Genomic DNA, 23,429 nt, shown 5'->3' with positions numbered 1-23,429 from the left:
AACTTGGAAATTATCACGCCCATCTTTACAATAAGAAAAGGCTGAAAAACACTGAAATTAGTGACTTGTCTTGGACCCACCAGAGAACTGAGATCTCAGGGCAAATTATCACCTTGAAACCTGGAGAGGTGAATAAATCCAAGTCCCAACAGATATCTGTTTGCTTGCAAGACAAGTCACTGGAGTCATAAACAGGTAGGAACACTTAAATGGTAATTTTGACAAATCGTTCAGTGCTGAATATACTAGCAGGAGAATGAGAGCCTTCTAAGGGCCACATTCCTAAGTTTTACTTCCTGGAATTCGACCAGGTTTTCATGATGAAAAGCCAAGAAAAATCCTCTAGTTATTTTGGCAAGGGCAAGGTAAAAGGGGAACCATTGTCAGCATTCTTCATAACAAAGGCCAGGGGATTTTACCAGAGTGTTATTCCACTTGGGGCAAGGGCATTTTTTCCCACTCCAGTCCCCTCTAGCTATCCTATCTCACCTCAGTCAGGGAGGTTAGGAAAACTAAGAAACACCTGTGAAGGTCACAGGGCTGAGACACAATTCTATTAAAAGAAAGAGATTTAATTGTAAGATTAGAGAATGCTTCCCCTCCCCCACATTTTGCCAACAGAACAAAAGGACTCCTGTACAAAGAAGGGATTACATCTGAAAGAGCAGCAAAGTGTAGACTCTTCCTGAGGAGGAGTACTTAGGTAAGCCCAAAGCCAACAGAGGAGACAAAACAAGGTCGCTAAAGGAATTCAAAGTCTGGCACCTGCAGCTACAGTAAACATTAAGCACAATCCAACTCCTTGCCAAATTAGCATAAAATTTCCCATGAAAGGCCTATTTACCTCATTTCCTTTATCCAGCATGTGGAGTTTTCAACAAAAAATTACAAGTCCAAAAGGCAAGAAGAAACACAGTTTGAAGGGACAAAGCAAACATCAGAACCAGATTCATATATGACATGGGCGTTGGAATTATCAAACACATATTTTTTTAAATCATTGCAATTAATATATTAAGAGCTGTAATGGAAAAAAATAGACAACTCGCAAGAAGAAATGAGTAATGCAAGCAAAGAGATGGAAATGCTAAGAAATAATTTTTTAAATACTAGAAATCAAAATCATTGTGTACTCATTTTCTAGGGCTACCATAATAAATTATCAAAAATTTTGTAGAATTAACAGAAATTTATTCTCTCACAATCCGGAGGCTAGAAGTCTGACATCAAGGTCTTTTCAGGTTTGTGTTTTTCTGGAGGTTCTGAGAATCTCTTTCTTACCTACCTCCTTCTGGTAGTTGCCAATAATCCTTGTCTTTAGATGTGTCTCTCCAGTTTTTGCCTCCATCTTCATATGATGTTCTCCTCTGTGTCTCTCTGTATTTTCTCTTCCTCTAAAACTATAAGTCACTGCATTTATCTTAAGATTTAATTAGATCTGTGAAGACATCTGCCACAGGTGTTCCTGGTTATCCATGGGGAATTGGTTCCAGGACTCCCATAGATACTAAAATTCATAGATGCTCAAGTATCTTCTATAAAATGTCATAATATTTGCATATAACCTGTGCACATCCTCCAGTACAATTTAAATTATCTCTGGATTACTTATGATACCTAATACAATGCCTATACATCTCTTCATTCATGTGGATTCAATGGAGTACTCTGCAGTAAATTCAAGTTTTGCTTTCAAGAGCCTTGTGAAATTGTTTTTTTCCAAATATTTTTGATCCACAGTTGGTTGAATCCACCAGTGCAGAAACCATAATGTGGAGGGCCAACTGTATTTCCAAATAGGTACTGGTGGTTAAAACTTGGACACATATTGTGGGAGGAACACTGTTTAACTCACTACACATTGTAAAATAAGTGGATAATATCCTTTACGTACTTAACAGTAGACTGTATGCAGTCAAGTAAAGAACCAGTAAGCTTAATGAAAGGTCAATAGAAAGTTCCCAAATTAAAATGCAGAGAGGAAAAAAAGAATAAAAAAGAACAGAACATCCAAGGACCTAGGAAAATTCCAAAAAGTATAATATACATGTAACTTGAATAGCAGAAGAAGAGAAAAAAAGAGCAGAAGATATATTTGAAGAAATAATAGCTGGTCACTTTCTAAAATTAATAACAGATATCAAACCACATTTCTGGGAAGCTCAGAAGACATAAATCAAGATAAAAACTCCCAAAATCTACAGATAGACGTATCATATTCGAACTGCAGAAAACCAAAGACAAAGGGAAAATCTTGAAAGAAACCAGATTAAAAAAACATGCTGACTATAGACAAACAAGGACAAAAATTAATAGCAGGCTTCTCATAAGAATCCATGCAAGCAAGAAGAGAATGGGATGAAGTGTTTGGTGTTGTAACAATTCTAGATTCAAAATAATTTTCCCATTGAATTTTAAAAGTGGTGTTCCATTTTATTCTAGCCACAAATGGTGCAGGTAGATATCTTACGTCAATCAAAATTGTGTTCTTTTGTAGGTAATGTGTTAAGTCTTTATAGATAATTTCACATTTTTCTCATTCTTGAAGCTTTAAAATTTTAATAGTATGTATGTATTAGTAAACATTTGTTCATGCACCCTGTTCAGTGCTGAGAACATGCAATCTGAAAACATGCATTCTTCTTTAGTTCAGGAAAATATTGATTCATTATTATTGTACTACTGCAATTACTATTACTATTACTACTACTGCTGCTGCTACTATTATTAATATCATCTTCTGCTATTACTATTACTATTACTATTACTCCTGCTACTATTTTTAACATGATTTTCATCATCATTGTCATCATAATCATCATCATCATCTCTTCCTCTTCATTTTCTCCATTTGCTCCTTCTATAAGTCCTTTCTATTCACTGAGTGTTGGAATTCCAGACTGATCTTCTATATTTTGCACTCACAATTTTAATTTTCAACAAATCCTTTTATTTTCTGATTGTTCCTCTTTTAGACAGCTTGTTCATGTTTTATGGATTCGACATCTTAGAACATTTTTAAAGCTGGTTTCTGTTTCCTAAATTACTTTGTTTCTTCTGAATCAGCTATTTTGTTTGTTCATTTCTGTCTTCTTTTTAGGGGATCTTTCTTTTTCTTAAATCTTAGATTGTCCTTATTTATCAACCTTTACATTGATGAATGAAAAAGTAGGTTGTTGAAATAGGTGGCTCACAAAATGTTCCTCTGCCTTATGCAAATCTATTTGTGTAAACAGTCTTTTAACTTTCATCATTGCATCCTGGTGTCAACTTTTTGTTGGGAAATAACAAGGTAATGCCCACACTTTGGTCCAGGTCAAACAGGAGACTGTGGTGTTTCTTACATTGTCCCTTTCTCCAAGACCAGTGTGGTTGTAGAGACATAGATGGTCTTAGAGTCCTGGGAAGTGAGTGGCAGCAGAATGAGCAGAATAAAAGTCCAAGCAAAATGAGCCAGCTGAGAATTAGGAGGAGCAGAGGAACAAGCCATGAGGTGGACCTGTGAGAGGTCAATATACAGCAACTCTCTTTTTGCCAACTAGATTACCAAGGAAGTCTTTGGAAGAAAAAGGGGACTAGAACCTTCTGATACATGAGTAAACACTGTACAGGAGTAGCTACTCACTTCCCTCCTATGTTGTTGTTCTTGAACTTCAACTTGCTTTGTTGTATCTTTTAGTGTAAGAGATGTAAATCATTGGTAACAGGAGACAGCATAGAAGGTGAAATTTCAAACTTTATATAATAAAAAAATGATCATCTATAAGTAGTAACTTTTTACTCAGGAAAATATAAAGTAGAAGTCATAGAACATAGAGCACAATGAGTGAGGCATGTAGATCAGCCTAATGGCCTCAATTTCCAATTTAACTTAATTTCTTAGATGCTAGGGAAAATAGGAGACCAAACTAGTTACATAATTCTGTAGACTAGTTCTAAGTAGGGGACAACGCATTTTGTAAAACTGAGTTTTAAAAGTAATTTCTGATGTGGTGGCTCACACCTGTAATCCCAGCACTTTGGAAGGTCGAAGCAGGCGGATCACTTGAGGTCAGGAGGCCAGGAGGCCTGGCCAACATTGTGAAATCCCATCTCTACTAAAAAATACAGAAATTAGCCAGGCATGGTGGCAGGTACTTGGAGGCTGTAATCCCAGTTACCTGGGAGTCTGAGGCAGGAGAAATGCTTGAACCCAGAAGGTGGAGGTTGCAGTGAGTCTGGGTGACAAAGTGAGACCCTGTCTCAAAAATTAAAACTTAAAAAAAATTAATAAAAGCAATTTATCATGTCAGACTTAAGGTGAATGGAAATAAGCAACAGGAAAGATAATAATAGCAACAATAGTAGTGATGATTACCATTTTTTGAACATTTGGTATGTGCCAGGCATCATGCCATACACCCTACATGGATAAAAATCACATCTCTCTATTGTGTAACTGAGGAAAGAGACAGCCAGAAACTCTTAAGTTGCCAAGACCACAGGTCTCGTATATTGCTAAGGTAATATTTGAAACTGCATCTTTCAATCTTCAAAGACTGTGCTGTCAGTTCCTAGACCCAGCTGCCTCTTCAAAAGGCATGAGGCTATGACACTGACATAACTCAGCAATGGGGCTTCTGTGAGTGACTGACGTCATATAATGCAGACACAGGGGTTTCATAGGACACACCAACCCTTTACACGCTGTTTCCCACTTAATTTGAACAGGTAGCACTTTTCTATAAACTGTATCTCCCACTTATGTCAGCAATAGTTTACAAAACAATGGTTTACAAAGTAAGCACCAAGAAAATAATCACATGATTCTAGACACTTAGACACAGCAGAAAGTAGAGAACTCCTTAGTCTTTTTTCAGTTTTGCCTTTTATATGATGTAAGGTGCAACTCCTCACCCTCCATCAATATGTGTTCCCATCAATGCTGGGTACCAGGTGGTGGAGTTAGATGGCCATGACACCTCTACACACAGCCAACCCTATCCCCAACTCCCTCCCCATTAAGGCTGACTTTCAGCCCTATTGTGTCCCCTTCATTTTTCTACCAAGCCTAGACTTGACATTTTTAAAGGGAGCATGATTCCACAAGTCCATCATTATTTCTTTATGGCTTATACAATGTTATTTCAATATTGTTTAAGGTATTTTGAAGTGTTAATGAGTAGAGAATGTTTAGATGGTAGAATCCAATCTAGATAATTAGTATTAACTCTTATGAAAATATTTTTTCTTTCAACTTTTTACATTAACAAAAATGCACCCCTGCCGTGTACATGTAGATTCCCATATGTCGGTTCCAGGTAGTGTCTGACCCAGCTGGCTATCCTGGAAGATAGTTCACCAAAAGCAGTGAGGGGCTTGCAGATAATGTGGAGTGAACCTCATGAGGTCAATCCAGTGGAAGGAGCAGGAATGGAACAGAAAGGCTGTAAGTACTTTAGTGATAGTGATATGAAACCAAAGCCAGACTGGCTGATCATCATAGTCTTTTATTCTCTGGCATTCAGAACTAAAACAAGTCTTTATGATTCTGTACCAGTTTATCTATTAAATGCTGTAATAGACTACTTCTCTGTGGCCTTTTTTTTTTTTCATTCATCATCATCTTTCCCAAGATGTAAAACACATCATTTTGATATTTGTCTGATTTGATGTTGGACATGAGAAAGTCAAAAGCTGTCTCATGATAGCAAATACAGCCTGCACATTTCAGTGTTTATGGGTAGAACACAAATTGATTAGGGCTCATGGAAAGATGATACAATGGGACTTACAAGGCCAAATTTGGAAGGAGAAGGTCATTCCTCCATCACTTCTGGCCAGTGTCAAGTTTATCAGGAACCATAAGCTTTTAGGGTGATTGGAGAACAAGGGACAAAACTTGGCAAAGTGCAGTGAAAGGGATCGGGAGCCTTATTCTATGTATATGCCCTGCAGTCAAGCCTAGAGACATCCACATACTTGCTTCTATGATATGACAAGCAACAATAAAATGTCCTATGATTCTCCAAATGAGACTGGTGTGTTTTCTCCAAGTTATGCCAGGCCTCCTAGTTGCCTTGGATGTTCAAACTGGGGTCTTCATACTGGGGTAACCCCAAAAGTCCTATTGCAGAATCGTTCCTCACTAAAAGCTGAATGAAATGGGATGGTTTGGGCAAAAAGTTTCTCTTGGCCATGTGAATATCCAAAACTGCACTGTGACTATACATGGTCAACTGATCTCCATAAATAGTTAATACTATCGCCTTTCACTTCCAAACCTATCCTGGATGGGGTAATAAAACATATGGTCACCCTACTGCTATGTCACCGTAACAGATATCAGATGTTTATTTCTGAAAGCATTTAATGCAGTTTTGCTTTCTGAAATCATGTTGGATTATACTTGTGATTCTGAACACATAGAGAAGAAAGTAGAAAACCCCTCAGTCTTTTTTACTAAAAAGATCTTTGCCGTCTGTATGGTGTGAAGGGCAACTCATTCTCCATCTGCATCTGTCCATCTCAATGCCGAGTACTAGGTGATAAAGTTACATGCCCGTGATAATTCTACTGCAGCTGATTTGTGTTTGTTTGTTTTCTTTTTTTAAATGTGGAACTTTCCAGGTGTCTTGATTACCCATCAAAACTATCCCAGAACATTCTCTAATTTATGGAAATCAAATTGTTTGTTGTTTGAACTCTTTATCTAAAAGTCTATCAGCCCCAAATGAAGCTAATTATGTAATCTAGTCATATCTCTAGCCATAGATAATTTAGTCATTTTTCTAAAAGATATAGAAACTGCTAATACAAGGTTTAGAGGACACCAATAGGCTTGTCTGCCTCTTCCCTCTTTTATAACAGTCTCCTCCCGCTGACTCCTACTGTGAAAGCAGCCATTTTGTTAAATGGAGGCCTGTCCAATGGCCGCAACTGATTGGTCTAGAGGCAGATGCTTGATACAGCCTGGGCCAAGCAGAGCAAACTAAAGTCCTGCCCAAAAATTTACTGATTGAGTCTCAAAGAGAGTCCTTGATTCTCTGGGTAACTGAAAGCTCTAAGGTATAAAGCTTTGGAATTGTTGGTGGTTGTGTTCTGAGCTAATGAAGAAAGACAGAGAAGGGAAGGAGAGAAAAGGAGAGGGAAACAGTAAAGAATGAAGCCAGAGGCAGCAAGAAGCAAAGACTGGAGATGAAGAGAAAGCCCTGGTGACCTTTGAATTCCTGCTGCTTGTCATTTCTGAGCCTAGCTGCCTCCCTGTCTTTCCTGTCACTTGACCATTCATGTCTGCCACAAAACACCCAGATTCCTGCCTATAAATTTCCCCTTTGTCCTTAAGTAGAAAGATTTTGCTTTCTGTCACCTTTGATCAAGGAGTCCTATTACAAGAGGTTAATGTATGTGTCCCATTTAAGAAGGATCTTATGACAGGAAGTTCACAGAAAAACTACATAGTTAAAAGCCTTTACTTTATAGTTGAGATGCCCTTGAGCAATCTGCTGCCATTTCCCTCTTACAATTTAGGAATCTAAAGGCAATCTTTTTATAACCCCTCCTCACATTCTATGTATCCCTAGAGCCATTCAACCACCCTCATCCTTTTAACTGTTTCCATTGGGGGAAATAGCAGATACTTTTAAAGAGGTATAATTAAGTTAAAATGAGGTCACTGGGGCGGGCCCTAATCCAGTATGACTGGTATCCTTATAAGAAGAGAAAATTAGGACATAGACATGTACAGAAGTGAATACGATTTGGGGACGCAGGGAGAAAGTGGTCATCTGTAAGCGAAGGAGAGAAGCCTGGAAGAACCAGTCCTGCCAACATCTTGATCTTGAACTTCTAGCCACCAGAATTGTGAAAAAAATAAGTTCCTGTCATTTAAGCTTTTTTCTGGCAGCCCTAGCAAACTAATACCATCTGTGTTAATCAGGGTTCTCCAGAAAAACTGATATAATAAGATGAGCTGTAGTCAACAAGTTTAAGACCCAGAGGAAGAGTCGATGATTCACTTAGAGTTCAAAGGCAGAAACAAACCCCATGTCCCAGCTGAAAGACAGGCAAGAGGGGCTTCCTCTTATGCTTTGGGTTCTGTGCAGGCCTTCATCTGATTGAGTGAGGCCCACCCACATTAGGTAGGGTAATCTGCTTTACCATACATTCAAATGTTATCCAGATGCACCTTCACAGACACACTGGAATAACGTTTGACTAAATGTCTGGACACCCTGTGGCTCAGTCAAGTTGATGCATAAAATTGACCATCACACCATCTTACAAAATGAGAGTATTAACCAACTAATAGCCCAAATTATCGAAACTAAGTTCCATCCAGGCTCTCTACATGCATAAATGCGGCATAGGAAATAGAGTCACCCCTGATCCTGGAAAGATCCATAGATTATGCTACCAAATTACACAAAGTTCCAAGTGCAACCATCCTGCTTGCCAGTAACTGTAAATTTCTGATTCTGACCCCATCAGGATGCATCAAAGGTACCCAACCTGCAGGGCAAGCTCTCATGCAAGGGCAGTGCTTGGAGGCACTTCACTTTTTAAGGTCCTGCTTCACTCTCTTTCCTCTAATATAGTGCAATTTATGAGGAATGAAAGGAGACTCTACATTAAAGTCATCATTCAGCAACTGGAAGTATGCCTCACTGCAGAAGAGGGCAATCCGCAAAGCTGTTATCCATTCCACATGTCCCTGTGGTTGGTCAGCACGCTGTCAGCTCTGCTTATTCCACGTATTTTTGGCAGTCAGCTCCCTTCAGGGTTGGCATGTGTCATGGTAATGGCTATACCAACTGCAGTCCATGAAACACGGCTGAGTGTAATATAAGGGGCTGCATAAAGGAAGCTTTGGGTAGGAACTTTGTGAATTATCAGAAAGTAATTATACCCGTGCTTTACAAGTTGAAAGTGTCTGAGACTTTTGACAAAATGGGAAAAGAGAAAACCAACATCCTTTCCTGTGCTCATTACCTTCTTCCCATTAACTATTCTAGATGTACGTTTTCCATCCCCACACATTGAACTACTTTCTTCATCCTCCAAGTACTTACGCTTTGAAACTTCTTTATGAAATAGAAAAATAATCAGTTGTTAGAGATGCCCATTTTGTTTTCAGATTCAACACAAGTATATTCAACACTGAGATACCTGGGTAAATGCAACATTATTAAAAATAATTGTCAGGCAAATATAGGCAGGGATCAAGGTATAAAAAAGAGAAAGGATGGTTGAACAGGCCATTAGCTCATCCAAAAGATCCTGAAAGAAATGAGGTGGTTTGGGCAAAACTTTCCTTGGCCCTATGAAGGTCTTGATATGTAGATGGTGTCTGCATACTGGGTTGTCTGGACAGCCCTGGTTTACTCGTGTGCTCCCTTTGTAATTCTTAATAGAGCTGCATTTTACTCTCAAGGTTTCCTGATTTGGATGAAATAGAGTTGCATTTCACTCTCAAGGTGTCCTGCTTTGGATAAAATATATGGTGGCCCTATGATTTGTCATCCTCTAATGGAACCCTTGTGGAAATTAGGCTCTGAAGCAAAACAATGACCATCCTGATGGGAACTGGGGACTCACTTCAGACAAGACCCCCTGATGGCTATACTTTCCAGCTATTCATGGGCCAAATTTAACCAAACAGTCTCAGTAAGGCAGCGTCAAGAAATGTGTGGTGATCCTGTTAGGTTTCTGAAATGGAGAGAGCTATAGAGCCATGAAACAAACTGTTTCATGAAGCTCCACTTCCTCTGTCTTCCCAGTGTAAGGGTCCCTCAGTGGGTACTGCCTTGACTTTTGCTGTCCTCTCTCTCTTTCTGGGAGCACTCCCTATTTATACAACCAGAGTCATTACTTCTGCACATCTCTCTGAATCACCGCCCCTTAGCCACATTTCCAGTCTCCCTCCCCAGTTACAGCCCCGCAGCCAAATGTCCACAGGACTTTCCTACTTGAATGTCCCAACAGCACCTTAATTTTCAAGTTGCCTACAACTGAACTCACTCTCTCCCACAATACACTCTCCTCTCTTTTTAATGTGTTTCCATTTACCCTCCTTAAGGTTATCTATGATTTTTCCTCCTCTTTTTTCTATGGTCCCCAGCTAACCCCTTACAACTATTCTTTAGTGAGGTTTCCCACACAGGTATCCTTCCTTTCTCTCTCTTCAAGGCTAGCACACTGGCTGTATTAGTCTGTTTCGCATTACTATAAAAGAATGCCTGCAGCTAGGTCGTTCATAAAGAAAAGAGGTTTATTTGGCTTACAGTTCTATAGGATGTACAAGAAGCATGGCATCAGCATCTACTCATAGCAGAAGGCAAAATGGGAGCAGGCATGTCTCATGGTGTCAGAGGGAGCAAGAGAGGGAAGAGGAGGTGCCAAGCTGTTTGTAACAATCAGACCTCACAGTAACTAATAGAGTGAGAACTCACTCATTAGTGTGGGGATGGCACCAAGTCATTCCTGAGTGATCCATCCCCGTTACCCAAATACCTCCCACCAGATCCCACCTCCAACATGGGATTGCATTTTTACATGAGATTTGGAGGGGAAAAATACCCAAACTATATCACTGGCCTAGAGCTCCCCTTCCTCCACTGCCTCTGCCCTCTTCCCATTCCCAAGCAAACTTGTACTGAAGCATTTCTTGACCATGACATCCACCTGCTCAAAAAACCCAACCACAAATTCCATCGTCCATGAAACAAAGTTCAGGGTTCTTACTCAGGGAGCTGAGAGCTATAACAATCTGGCCCAGCTCCTCTCTGGAATTCCTAAACTCCTGTCTTGAATACAGGAGTACTATGACTTGGGTTAAGCGAGGGGCAGCCTGCAAATCACTCTCACAGCCATGACCTCATTCACTCAAATAACAGCCCTAAGAGGATAAGGAATTCAAGCAGGGCCTCAAACCCAGGCCTTACAAAGTCTCTTGTTCTTCTCAGCATAGCCCCCATCAACAATGTGGGGGGAATAATAAACTTTTCTTTTACAATTACTTAGCTTTAACTATATATGATACTCTTTATTTACAAAAGCATGACCTAAAAATAATTACTATTGCTTCCATGCCACGTTTTTCTCTTGCTGCTTCGCCTTCAAAGTAGAATTCAGAAAAACTCACAATGGACTACAGAAAGTTTATGTGCAAATAATTCATATTTTTAGAACAATTTTAGATTTACAGGAAAATTATGAAAATGATATGGAGTTTCCATATACTTCACACCGAGTTTCCTTGAAAACTAACATCTTATGTGGTGCATTTGTTAAAATTAAGGGACAATATTGGTAAACTATGACTAACTAAGACCCATACTTTATTCAGATTCCCTTAGTTCTTATCTACTGTGCTTTTTCTGTTTTGGGATCCCATCTGGGACACCACCCTGCTCCATGTCTCCTTAAGTTCCTCTTGGCTGTGATAAATTTTCAGACTCCCCTTGTTTTGTATGACCTTAATGATTCTGTGGAGTCCTGGCCAGGTATTTTGTAGAATGTCACTCAACTGGAATTTGTTTGATGTTTGGCTGATGGTTAGACTGGTGTTACAGGTTTTTGAAGGAAGACCACAAAAGTCAAGGGCCATTTATCTCACATCATTGCTGTTAGCATGACTTATGACTGTTGATGTTGGCCTTGATCACCTGGCTGGAGTAATGTTTGTCAAGTTTCTCCACGTAAAATCTCCCTTTTCACCCTGTTTCCATACTGTTCTCTTTGGAAGGAAGTCACCATGCATGGCCCACACTGAGGGAACGAGAAGCTATATATTCCATCTACCTCCTTCAGGACAGAGAATCTATATAAATTATTTTGATTTCTTCTCTGTGGACAATTTGTCTCTTCTTACCCATTTATTTAATTATTCCATCATTTATTTATGTCAGTATGGGCCCATAAATATTTATTTTAAGCTTTGCATTATGATCCAATAATACTTTAGTTATTTTTGTTCATATTGTTCCAGCTTTGGCCATTGGGAGTTCTTGCAGTTGGCTGTGTCCCTTTGACACATTCTCATCATAATGGTGTGGGTTTTTTCTTTTACTTTGTTTTCTAATCACTCCTTTGCTTTCTAATGCTATAAGGTGATCCATGTTCATTCTCTGTATCTCCAGCCCTAGAATAAGCCATTTATCCAAAGAGCTCTGGTTCCTTTTATTGGAGAATAGTACTAGAAACGAAGATTTAGGCAGTAGGTATGCTCCAAATAAATTCCGATTTATCCAAATCCCACCAAATTTTTATGGAGTGTTTGAATATATGCTTATTTCTTACACATAAGTGGTAATAAATAGGTCAACTAATTTCCCATCTTATTTACAGACATGCATCATTTGGGGCCTTTGTATAAGAATGCTTTAATCCTAGCTGCTACTGATGGAATAACCTTAGTGAGGTAAGTAGAATTAAAATGGTCATAATAATGATAATGGTTATAGCTATGAGAAAGACATTAAGTACTATATACACATTATCTTGTTGTATCCTAATAGCATCTCAGAGACAGAGGCATTATTATTATCCCATTTTGTAGATGATGAAAGCGATATCTGCCTTGATTGTCATACTGAGAACTAAATGAGAAAACACTTGTAAAGCCCCTAGCACAGAGCATGGAGAGGGAGCTCAATAAATCATTATTTTCTCACTGCCTTGCCTCTAGAAAAAAATAAAATAGGCAACCTTCAGCAACATATTAGCGGTAAAAATTCAGCTCATGGTCTATGAGATGAAAAATATAGGGGTTATATTAGCTCATTTGTTTTCTTTGTTGCTATATAAATGTGATCTGATTTACAAGAGCCAAAAATCAACCTGCTTCATGAAAGATCTCAAACAAAATGAAGAGGTATTTATCTTGAGAGTCAAGTCTGTTTACTGAGTTGAGTTGTCCTTTACATCACTCAAATTCTCAGACTTCAACAAAACTCAAATGACCCTTTAAATGTCTTTTTGAAAATCTTCTTAACTTTTATTTTAGGTTCAGGTGAATATGTGAAGATTTGTTTCATAGGTAAATTGCATCTCATAGGGTTTTGGTGTAAGATTTTTTCGCCACCCAGGTAATAAGCATAGTATCTGATGGGTAGTTTTCCTGTCCTCACCTTCCTCCCTCCTTCTCCTGTCAAGTAGGCCCCAGTGTCTATTTTTCCCTTCTTAGTGTCTATATGTACTTTTTGGAGCTATCTGAATAATCTAAAGCACTTTCCCAAAACTTTAATGTTTGGATTAAGATGGAAAAAACATTAAATAAATGCACAACACCTTCTAAGTTTTTAAAGCTAATGAAATGACACGAAGTTACCAAAATACCTATACAATATGCAGAAAAATTATGGAAGCTTTGTTTCTCCAAGGGAGTAGTTCCACTATTCTTATAAATCTTGGGCAAAGAGGTTGAACCATATGCAGATTTGCAAGCTTTCTTGCACAGATTTAGACAGACTGTTATGAAAAATAAAAGGTTTGTTTTTCATTCTCCATCGTTTCTTCCAAACATTCCTTCCTCCTCTTAGTATTTTGAGAAGATGAAAATTGAGAGTTGAAGGAAAAACCAAGGTCATGAGTCTCATAAGCAGCAAAGACAGAATTTAAATCTACTCTGAGAACACTTTCTAGCCTCTCTACTGCCTTCACTCCAGCTAGAAGCTTTAGTTGCTGCTTACCAAATTCCAAACCTCTGCTAGTGACATTCTTCCACTTGAAGAGCCTTTGACTTCCTTTCTGCCGCTCTGGATCCCAGATTACAACTGGATGTAATCCCCATGTACCCTAAAAGTCACCCCCATGTGCAATCTACTCGTGTGTTCAGAACTCCCCAGATTTTACACTTTGAACCAATCTGCAGTACTGCCCATTACAGCACAGGTGTGCCCAATCTCCCCAGCTGACTCATAAGCTTTCTCAGACCTGTTGCTTTCATTCTCTCACCTGCTAAGCCTAGCCTAGATAGTCTTAATAAATATTTCTGAGTTCTTTTCATTGATTGATTATGTCTAGGGGCAGCTATAGCCTTAGTCTTTGGAGAAAAATATCAGAACAAGGCTGCTTCCCGCCCTAACCCTGGGCTGGCAGGGGGTTCAGAAGGCACCTGTCCTCAGCAAAGGTATTCTCCAGGCCAGCATTTTGGGAGCTCCAGAGCTCTGAGATTATTCCTTCGATCAGATTCCTTTGCAAGGGGATAATGGAGCTTAAAATATTTTTTTTAACATAAGAGCATAAAAAGTGAATTTAAAAGCAAATGGGCCAAGGTTTTTCCCTAGGAAGTCTTTCAGTTTCACACATAGCAAATTCCTATGGTATAGACCTATTAGAAATGCTTTTTTAGCCCCTTTATGCATATTTGCTATGTTCCTCTATGACTCTGGTATCGCTTAATTTGACACCAAGCCTCTAAAGCCACATCTTCTTTCTTCCCAAACTATAAAAAGGGGCAAAATATTTTCATCATGAAGTTCTGTATAATTTAAAGATTATCTTCTGTCTGCGCGAGTTACAGCAGTAATCAAAGGGAGGCTGGGGATTTGTAAGACTAAGACCCTAATTTTTTGACAGGCGTTCTGCTTGGCACGGAATTAACCTCTTTTTACATTGTATACATACATAAGAGCAAATCATTAAATAGATCCTTGGTCCACACAGACAACAAAGAGGCAGAATTCACTAGGTAAGAACTACCCTGCCTCAGTCTTAAACTCCATCATTCATTAATAACAGAAAAATAAATGATGGGAGTATTCTATTAGCTGCACAGTCTGAATCGGATTGATCCATCCACCTGGTAGTCCTGGAGGGACCAGGAGTCTTGATCCAACTATTAGTTACATTCTCCATTGCAGACAAATGAGAGATTGGGAATGGCTACCAGGCCCTATATTACCTTCCGATGCCCAGCCATTTAGGTCAGTGCAGTGATTAAACGCAGGGCAACTGGAGTCAGACAGAACTTGGTTTAAATCCTTGAGCAACTACCTGCTAGCTGTATGTCTTCTAGAAAGCTATTTAAGCTCTCAAAGTTTCAGTCTCCTCAAAGTCTGTTTATATCACAGAGACATTAATTATATCTACCTCTAGGGTATTGTAAATGAAGTAATGCATGGACATAATACCTGAAAAATAGCAATTGCTCAACTAAAGACATTTCTTCTCTGGGAACCTGATTGGTATCTTGTTATCCATTCATTTGTTTTTATGCTCATATAACAAATTTTTTTTTTTTTTTTGAGACGGAGTCTTGCTCTGTCGCCCAGGCTGGGGTGCGGTGGCCGCATCTCAGCTCACTGCAAGCTCCGCCTCCTGGGTTCATGCCCTTCTCCTGCCTCAGCCTCCCGAGTAGCTGGGACTACAGGCACCCGCCACCTCGCCCGGCTAGTTTTTTGTATTTTTTAGTAGAGACGGGGTTTCACTGTGTTAGCCAGGATGGTCTTGATCTCCTGACGTCACGATCTGCCCGTCTCGGCCTCCCAAAGTGCTGGGATTACAGGCTTGAGCCACCGCGCCCGGCCTAACAAATATTTTTGAGTCACATACAAGTACCATGTGAAGAGCATGTAGCAGTAAATAAAACAAGCCTTGTCGCTATCTTCATGGTACTCAAAATCACCAAGATATACATGCAGAAAACAAGTAAATAAATAAAGTTTACAATTATATAACTCTAAGTGCATGAAGAAAAAAATAAGGGTCAGTGAAGGAGAGTAGTGGAGAGACATATTTAGATAGGGTCGTGTGTTAATTAGGACCCTGCAGGAAGAGATGGCAGACTCAAACGTTGTAACTTAGAGAAAGACTGTTCAGTGAAAAAGTGTGTAGAGGATTGAGGGAAACCAGGAAGAAATAGCGAGGGTCCCTGGAGGGGAGCAAAAGAAAAGCTAGCAATTGCTAAGAGTCTTTTCCAACCTCAAAGGATGAGAGGAGGAAGCTGGGGTGGCAGAGAGCATCCTCTTGACAGAAGCTTTCAGTAGAGGTACAGAGGCTACCAACATGACTCTTCAGAGAGGGAGCCCAGGGGATAAACACCCTGACTTCTCTCCAAACTCTGATTTTCTGCCCCTAAGAAGAAGCTGGTGTCCTGAAGAACTGTCAGTGCCTCTCTGAACACAGTACAGCGTGAAAAGTGGATTTCAAGTGCATTTAGAAAATATCCAACACAGGCAGTCAAGAAAGGTTCTTCTGGGAAGCAGACCTGTAAGTGAAGGACAGACCCTGGGGAAGGAGTCAACCGAGAGAAGGCAGGGAAGAGCATCTGAGACAGTGGTGACTGCATGTGCAAAGGTGCTGAGGAAAAAGAGTTCGGTGTGGCAAGAGACAGAAAGGAGGTCAGCAGGGCAGGAGCACAGGGGTGAGGCTGTGGAAGAGCAAAATGAGTTTGGAGATGTTCTCAGGGACCATCGATCTACCCAGGTCCTAAATCAAACAGGGACATTTTTCTTCCCACCAACTGAGTGCTGGCCCCTGTTGTTTGACTCCTCCTCTCGACTGGTGTAGGCTAAACAGATGTATTTAATGTCAGTTAAAACCTAAGAAACCTCCTGAAACTTCTGTGTGTTTCCATATACCATTCCATTTGTCTGAGATACTGATTCTTCTGCAGCCTATGCCCAGTGCTAATGCCAAGATAAAGCTTGACTATCACAGTTCCTTGAAATCACTATATGGGAGAGAAGGAGGGCTGTCTTAAGCATTGCCACGTGTCTTAAACATTGCCAGGCATTGCCATATTGGAGAGAAGGAGGAGTATTTTAAGCACTGCCATGCTTGAAAATCAAGATGAAGCTTGAAAATCACCTTTCCTTGAAGTCACCATATTGGAGAGAACAAGGGGTATCTTAAGCATTACCATTTACATTGTCTCCCAAGAAATATAATGTAGGCTGACTATACCTCCCTGCCACTTTGTTGTTGAGCTTGGCCATGTGATTTGCTTTGGCCAGTGGACTATTAGCAGATGTGATACAAGCAGAGGCTTTAAATGGGTTTGTGTGATTTGGCTTGATGGCCTACGGTCCTATGATCTCCCATGAGGACAGCATGTCCCAAGGATCCATAAGTCAACCTGAACCCAACTGGAGTCCAACTTGGCCCTGCCCTGCCATATTCAGCCTAGATCAGCCAAACTGCGGCTGACATGCTAGCCCATGTTTGTCACACAGCATCAGCTGAGATGTTTGTTTCTCAGCAAAAACTGACTAATACTAAGTTTCTGGCAAATGTGTGGGAGACAGAGCCTGGGGCTAGTGAACAAATATAGGCAGGCTGGGGTGATTTCCAGCATATCAGACGACACATACCATTGTGTCAGAAAATGACTGGCTGTAAGCTTCCTGGTGCTTCATCGCTTCGTTTTCTGCAAGTTTGTGCATGTGAGAGAGCTGCACTTCGCCGAAAATGACTATTCCAGAGCCAAGGAGATTTCACTGGCATCAGAAGTATCGGATTCATGTTTTTCTCTTTATTTGTTGTTCAAATTGTTAATCCCAAGTGTTATAAAGTGCCAAGATCCTGCTTCCTCCTCAGCGTCCCCATGTGTTGGATAACTGCAGGTATTTGTATACATGCCTTTACACCCTCAGTGCTTCTCTTTATGAATCAGACTGGCTGGCCCTTTGAGCATTCTTCACATCACTTTTGCCTGCCCCTCTGTAGCTCCCAACCCATCTGGCTACAGCTGGCTCACACTTCACTATACTGCTTCAGACATGAGCTCACCAGAGTTCAAGAGAGATACCAGAAACCCTCCACTGAATGTTTGAAACAATACATAACTCAGATGAAATGCCGCATGCTTTCCCTCGGAAACACCTGTAAAACTGAAAATATATGTAAATTATCTATCTTCTCCATGTTTCCACTGAACCCAAATCCATACAGCAAAAGAAATTGCTCTAATAGCTTCAGAAAAAAATCCCATGCTAATGTAGTACCCCCTGGCTCCCTGAAAACCCTACTATGCATCAGACACTGTGCCTGGCACTAGGAGGAATATTTTTTAAAATCACCAAATTCTCTGCCCTTGAAGAGTTCATGGATTAAAAAAATGAAAAGTCTTAAGCAAAGGCTACTACTGAGAGCAATGATTGGCAGTGAAAACTGGCTCATCAACGGGCCAAGCTTTTTACAGTATGTCATTGAATCCCTGAAACGGTACCCATATTATAGTCAGAACAACTGAGGCTTGGCAGGATCTAAAAACTCACCTCAGGTCATGCAGCCTGTAAGTGGATGTGAGACTTATCCTGGTTCCTGACTCTGTTTGACCCTGAAGACCATGTACATAGCCACTGCCCTTACTTCCTCTCCAGGGTCGTAACGCAATTAAAGAATCCCAATAAAAGCATTTACCAAGCAAGATAGCTTTACAGTGGAGAAAGTGGCTTTCCAGGGGAGGAGAGAACCATATAACAAGGAAGATGAACAATGTGCGGGGTGTTCAAGAATGCACTAGGTTTTACACGTGGAAATAAAAGGAAAAGGAACAGTATTTGCAAAAGTAGAGTTGAGAAAGGGCATGGACCAGTAAAGGAGGTCACAGAAAAGGATGTGAGGTGGATGGCAACAAAGAGGAAAGGATGATGGAAAAAAAGAGGTATAGAGCTACATTGGTACCAACTAAAAAGGACCCTGGAGCATCTTACAAATTAAGTGAGTTGTTAGTGCCCTTATAGGAATCACTTTTTTCTTTTATTTTGTCGCCTGATCTCTCCTAGTTTGCATTTTTTGAAAATGAATCTCATTTTGCTGTTTATTACCATATATTGAGCCTGTCTATATCTCTTGGAATAAATTCTATCCATCATTCTTATTGGATTTATTCCAGCACCACCCCAGTTTGTATAATTTGCAAATTTCATTAACATTCTCTTTGCTTTCTCCTGGAAACCATTAATAGCATTGTTGCATATGATCAGGCTTAACACCAATCTCTTTGGCACCCCTACTAATCAACTACCCCTTGCAGGATGTCACACTATTTATCACCATGCCTTGTTTACAGACCCCCTGAAAATTATCAATTCCTATGACAGTGTTCACATCCAAGCCAGTGTCAATTAATTTCATAAGTAAAATTTTGTGACGTGGTATCAAATGCATTACCAAAATCAAGATGTATTGCAGGGACCTTCTTCCCCTTCACTATGAATTTTAAATAGCTTTCAGGTTGCTCCTGGATGATTTATTTGTGGCAACACCAAGCGGCTTCTTCACTCATGATTCCATTACTTCTCAGATGTTCCAGGCTATTTTCCTCCATACACTTAAACCTACTAGAGGTATCCCAGGGATCATTCCTCTTTTGAAAAAATAGGCGAATGCATTTGTTGTTAGCATGGACTTCTGTGGTCCCTACAAATATATGAAGTAATTTTAAAAAGCAATTCCTTTTCTCCTTGACTGGCAGCATTTATGAGATAGGTAGGTGCCTCCACCAACCTTGCTGCTTATGGATAAAACATCATGTTTTAGGGTGCTCCTTCTGGCCCATCTACACCCTCTATCTTGGAATTTCCTCATTAATTCATCCCTGGGTGCAGATAGCGTACACTGTGAAATACCCCAGCCAATGCACCTCACTGCCAGCTAGTGACTCTAAATGCTGCTTTAGGGACATAAATGAATCCAAATGCAGGTGATTAGGTCTAGAAATCTGCTGTTTAAAAATCATAATGTATCCAGAACCTGAGCCCATATAGCATCATGGTTTTTGTTGTTGTTGTTGTTATTGTTTTTTGTTTTGAGACAGAGTCTCACACTGGTGCCTGGGCTGCAGTGCAATGGTGCAATCTCAGCTTACTGCAACATCCGCCTCCTAGGTTCAAGCGATTCTCCTGCCACAGCCTCCCGAGTAGCTGGGATTACAGGTGCCGCCACCATGCCTGGCTAATTTTTTGTATTTTTAGTAGAGACGGGGTTTCACCATGTTGGCCAGGCTTGAACTTCTGACCTCGTGGTCTTGAACTTCTGACCTCATGATCCACCTGCCTCAGCCTCCCAGAGTGCTGGGATTACAGGCATGAGCCACCATGCCTGACTAGCATAATGTGTTTTTGCACTTCTTGCTCATTTGTCCCTGCCTGTGACTCCTTACCTTCACTGCCATTGACAGGGCATTTGACGGAGAATAAGATCTAAGTACGAACATCAACAATTTCTATCCAAATGTCCCTTTTGATATTTATCAAAACAAAAAAGGAGAAAATAAGAGTGGGAAAAGCAAATGAAGAGAGAGAAAAGGAAGCAGCCATTGGTTGGACACTCTTGTGAGAAGGAACAGCTTATTGTGAATTACACCAAAACTCAGTTTGTTTTGGTAGGGCTTCAATGATTTCCAAAAAAACACTCTGAAATGATCCAAGTTACATCTCCCAGGTACTTTACACAAGCATTTGGCTGCCTGGTGGACACAGATATAGGTTTTCCCATATACACCTGCAGAAATCAAACTGCAGCAGGCATTTGTTAAGAGCTGCCCTAAATGCTTTTTTGAGTAAACTTGGTATATTATTCAGGGTTCCAATATCCTTCATATGGTTTGGCTGTGTCCCCACCAAAATCTCACCTTGAATTGTAATAATCCCCAAGTGTCAAGGGTGGGGCCAGGTGGAGATAATTGAATAATAGGGTGGTTTCCCCATATTGTTCTCATGGTAGTGAGTAAGTCTCATGAGATCTGCTGGTTTTATACATGGGAGATCCCCTGCAAACACTCTCTTGCCTGCCACCATGTAAGACATGCCTTTGCTTCTCCTTTGCCTTCCACCATGATTGTGAGGCATCCCCAGCCACGTGGAACTGTGAGTCCATTAATCTGTTTTCCTTTATAAATTACCCAATCTCTGCTATGTCTTTATTAGCACCATGAGAACAAACTGATATAATCCAGTTGGCTCTATTTCTCTGGTTCTCTCTCTCTCTCTCTCTCTCTCTCTCTCTGATTTTGCTCTCTTGATTTGTTATGAGAAAATGGATCATATAATTATGGAGGCTGAGAAGTCTGACAATCTGCCATCTGGTAGCTGGAGGTCCAGGAGAGTCAATGGTATAGTTTCAGTTGAGTCTGAAGGCCTGAGAACCAGAGAAGCTGACAGTGGAAGTCCCAGTCCCAGAGCAGGAGAACATTGTCCTGGCTCAACAAGTAAGGTAGGAAGGGGACAAATCCTCCCTCCCTCTTCTTTTTGTTCCATTCAGGCCCTTAATGGATTAGATGATGCCCGCCCACACTGGGGAGAGCCATGTACTTTATGGAATCTACTGATTCAAATGCTGATCTCATCTGGAAATGCCTTCACAGGCACACCCGGAAATAATGTTTAATCTGCATACCCCATGACCCAGTCAAATTGACACATAAAATGAACTCTCACATTGGTCTTCCTCTACTGCATAACGAAGAGCTGTGGGGCCTCAACCTATCCTTAGGAGACTCTGAGATGAGTCAAATATGTTTTTTAAAAAATTATGGGTACATCTTTATGCATGTGTGTGAGTGTGTTAATGTATTCTTGACCTCTAGCTACCTACAATGCACTCTGACTGTGTTCATGGTGACTGAACTTTTGCCAGGGCTGAACCATAGAAAATCTCACATGAGCCTCTCTCATTCTGGTACATGAAGTTTATGGTTTTCACTTGAAATCAAATCTTCAAGCCTAATTCTTGCCAGGGCACAAGCCCCTGACCTCACTGTGGTTGTCCCCATGGTGATGTCTGTGGTCTGGGGCCACTTCTTGAGCCGCTGGACTCTCTAGGGCCACCTTGGCACACTCCACACATGCTTTGATCCCAGATCCTATAATGTGATCAAAGTACTTCAGCTTCACATTCGCCCATTCATTTATTTTTCAGCTGTGTATCAAACATCAACATGCAAGTCATGGTACTAGACACTTTGGTGCTCCCAAAGATGAACATGTTTTTGTGTCTGCCCTCCAGGAGTGAGAGTGAAGGTGGGAAACCTCATACGACACAAATACACATAAAACACGCGCACACACACACACACGCACACACACACAGCCAAATACGATGCAATGGGTATTGCAGACACGAGATTGTGAGAATTGAGAGGATGAAGAGATCACAACTGGTTTTGGAAAATCCTTCTAGGCTTCATGACGGAGGTAGATTTTAAAGGAACAATCTGGAAGTTGAGATGGGGAGGAAAGTTTTGCAGCTAGAGGGGTGTTGGTCCATGTCAACTCTGGATCCACTCAGAGAACAGTGAGCAGGCGGATGAAGTGGCCTGAACTTGAATGAGTGCCATTACAGGGAATGAGTGGGGCCAGGATCTGAAAGGTCTCAAAGGTCAGGCTGGGCTTGAGTTTCATTCAAGAGGCATAAATGGCTTTGAGGAGGAGTGTAATTTAGTCTGTCTTTAGAATTGACCTATTGAACAATGTTTCCAAATCCTGTGTAAAATTTTGCTCTTTATGCCCTTTATGAATTCATTCATGAATGCATAATTTTATAGCACTTTACTAAGTGAAAGGTGGCATGAGGGAGCCTATACAAAGACAAATCATATACATTCTGCCTCAGCCTTACTCAGGGTCGGCCAATGAGGGCTGGGATCAGCACATGTAGAATTTAACCCAGTTGAACCTGTTTCACTTACTGACAACCCCCTCTCCCTTGCCTTCTAGCAGGACACTCTCCCTGGGCCCTCCTCTGGCTCTCCTCTGGTGTCCTTGAATACCTTTCTCTGTCTCCTTCCTCCTTTTTTGTCCCTCTGCCTGCCTTTATACCTTAGTCCACTCCAGAACTTGACCCTTGCTCCCTCTCCTTTTACACTTCATGGTCCCTTTGAAGAAGCTCTTCTATTTCCACAGCTTCAACCACCACTTACATGGCAATAACTACTGTCTGGCATCAACCTCTCCTCTGACCTCCGACTGACATTTTCCAATGACTCCTAACTACATGCACCAATATACACTTCAAAAGCAATATGTTCAAAGCCAAGGTCATTTTCATCCCCTTCCAAAATCTACCCCTGCCTGACCCTGTTCTCTGCATGATTCCCTATCTTAATTAACAATATCACTGCATACTACAGTGTTCACACTAAAGATATGGAAAATTTTCTGAATCCTACTTCTCCCTTAACCCCGTATACTACTGATACTACTATTCAAACATCTGTAGAGTCCATACTTTCTCTCCATCCCAATCTGAGTGTGTCAACATCAGTTTTCTAGAGAGTCAACTGAAGATTTCCAAGAGGGATAACATCCAATCTGCACTATAAAGAAAGTGTAGCCACCTGGTAGAGAAGGAAGAGGGAAAATGGCATTCCAGACATTGGGAGCAGTATAAGTTGGCCCAGTGGTGTGATGAAGCAATGTCCTTGAAATCTGATGTGGAAGTAGAGAAGGGCTTGGGCGTAGGAGAAACAAAGGCTGGGACTACAGAGGGGACAGTAGCCAGGT

The 23,429-nt window shown here is 40.7% G+C and overlaps 1 long non-coding RNA gene across 3 annotated transcripts in view; it reads left to right on the top strand.

Annotated features, from left to right (window-relative positions):
* The window catches only part of LOC110743818, a 102,924-nt gene that overhangs the window by 19,902 nt on the left and 59,593 nt on the right, over nucleotides 1-23,429 (top strand). The window contains exons 2-4 of one of the 3 annotated variants that reach the window (XR_002523458.2): nucleotides 5,301-5,428; nucleotides 12,328-12,400; nucleotides 21,190-21,474. This is a non-coding gene — a long non-coding RNA (uncharacterized LOC110743818). Of the gene's footprint in view, nucleotides 1-5,300; nucleotides 5,429-12,327; nucleotides 12,401-20,961; nucleotides 21,042-21,189; nucleotides 21,475-23,429 lie in introns of those variants that run through there. The other 2 variants (XR_004184825.1, XR_002523461.2) reach the window with 2 other exon arrangements.

This window comes from Papio anubis, chromosome 7, assembly GCF_008728515.1.
Source record: "Papio anubis isolate 15944 chromosome 7, Panubis1.0, whole genome shotgun sequence".
Lineage (NCBI taxonomy): Eukaryota > Metazoa > Chordata > Mammalia > Primates > Cercopithecidae > Papio > Papio anubis.
This window is presented reverse-complemented; position numbering and strand designations above follow the sequence as displayed.